Genomic DNA, 2,134 nt, shown 5'->3' on the forward strand with positions numbered 1-2,134 from the left:
TCTGAGGTGCCTCTGGGTGAACTCAAACTTCCAACCTTTCGGTTAGCAGTCCATCACATTAACCATTTGTACCACTCAGGGACCATGAGGGAGGACCCCCCCTCCCCCACAGTTATTAAAAAGCAAACCAACCCGACAAGAATACCATGAATCTTAATTAGGACAAGAGAACTTATTTAAACTTGGGACACATGTATAAACCCATAGAAGTTCCTGTGAATTGTTAAGAATAATGTAATACATTCAAATACATACAAAACATACCCAAATAAGACCTTTAGAACATTAAATTATTTTAAGGCCAGTCCATTTTTCTATAAGAAAGAAATCCACCTATCAATGATTGCAATACCTTGCACCTTACCTTTCTCCTTTAAAAAGATAAGAGTCAGTTAGGTGGGATATTAATGGATAAACACACTGTGCAGAAGGGATAAAGCTTTTCATCTGCGCCATAATTTAATGATGTGAAACGTATCAGTGATTCCAGAACTGCCCGTCCTTACATCACAGCGGATACTTACCTGCCTCCAGGTGGTCTTTTCCTGACCGGTTCCCTTGGGGAGGCAGGTTCGACCTACTGCCAAGGAAAGCGAAGAGGACAAAAGAACAGCTCCTTTCTCCTTGCAGATGATCAGAGCCGCACTGCAATGGGGCTGCACCAGGTTGTCCGCACAGGAAGTAACACGATCCCCCAAGAACTGCAGGGCAGTACCAAATAGAAACTTAGCTGAGAATAAGTGGAAGGACTTTCATTCAGTTAATCCAAAGATCCAAGTCACTCTGTCTTCTCCTGGCCCGGATTTAAAAAACAAAACAAAACAAAACTTCCTGGCTTTGGCTTGTTAGGAAGGTCTAAAGTAAAAGGATTGTCTAATGTGCTGGAACAGGGAGTCTCCAGCCCTGCCAGGTGGCATCCAGGCCAGCAGTGTGGGAAGCTCTCCCTGAAGCTGCTCGCCAGCTTATAACCTGGATGGTTCCTGAATTCCCCTGTTGTGCACCTGTCACAGGTGTGGTAGAGCGCCAGGTGTGGAAGAGCCTCATCGTCACAGGGCCAGGAAACTCTATGGGCAAGAGTCAGCAGCTTCCTCTCAGACTGTCTCCTGGATGAAGAAAGCCAGCAGGAAGGACACAGCTGAGGGACATGGTTGTCCCATTCCTCCTCAGGGCTCAGTGGGTAGTGGGCTCACGGATCCGGCTGGAGCAAGAGCTCTTCTCTTTCCCATAGCCCCGAGTCACAGGCCACGTAGGAACTGGGGTAGATTGGACTGGAAAGTGCTGAAAGGAGGAAAACAAGAGAGGAAAGCTCAGAAGACACTGGCAGATTCCCTAATGCAGCCATCTTTCCCAACCCCATTTCTCCTGGGTCCTGGCTAATATGACCATGACCTGCCAACCTTGTGAGAGCTGTTGGTGTTAAGAACTAATTTGATCAAATTTCCATCAATATAAAACCAAAAAACAAACCTGTTGCCATCAAGTTGATTCTGACTCATAGCAACCCTACAGGACAGAGAACCACTGCCCCATAGGGTTTCCAAGGAGCAGCTGGTGGATTCAAACTGCCAGCCTTTTGGTTAGCAGTTGAGCTCTTAACCACTGTGTACCAGGGCTCCTCCATCAATAGGGAACTGGTTAAGTAAACTATAATACAGGGTAAACAATTCAGCAATTCCACTCCTAGGTATATACTCAAGAGAAATGAAAACATATGTCCACACAAAAACTTGTGCCCACATGGTCATAGCAGAATTACTCATCATAGCTAAAAGTGAACAGGACTGGAGCAGGGCTCGGCTCCCAGCCTTGCTCTGTGACCCTGGGCCAGTCCCCCCATCTGGAACATGAGGGCAGGGAGGATCAGCACAGTCTGCTACCCTTTGGTCCCAAGGACAGAAGGAAGCCTGGGGGAAGTGCCACTCCTTGGTGGAGGTGTCTGACCTGGGCAGGTTGCTGTGTAGACCTGCCAACACTGGCCCCCCTCGGGAGAGGGAGGACACAGCCCGGCAGCTGGCTGGTAGAGAGGGACGCTTTGGAGAGTGTGTCATCTGGGAAGTCAACAGGTTTTGGCATTCAGCTCAGCAGGATGTCGTGTGGGATGTGGGAAATGATAAGCCCCAGAACAATGGGGAAG

The sequence above is a fragment of the Trichechus manatus genome, unplaced genomic scaffold, assembly GCF_000243295.1.
Source record: "Trichechus manatus latirostris isolate Lorelei unplaced genomic scaffold, TriManLat1.0 scaffold00177, whole genome shotgun sequence".
NCBI lineage: Eukaryota > Metazoa > Chordata > Mammalia > Sirenia > Trichechidae > Trichechus > Trichechus manatus.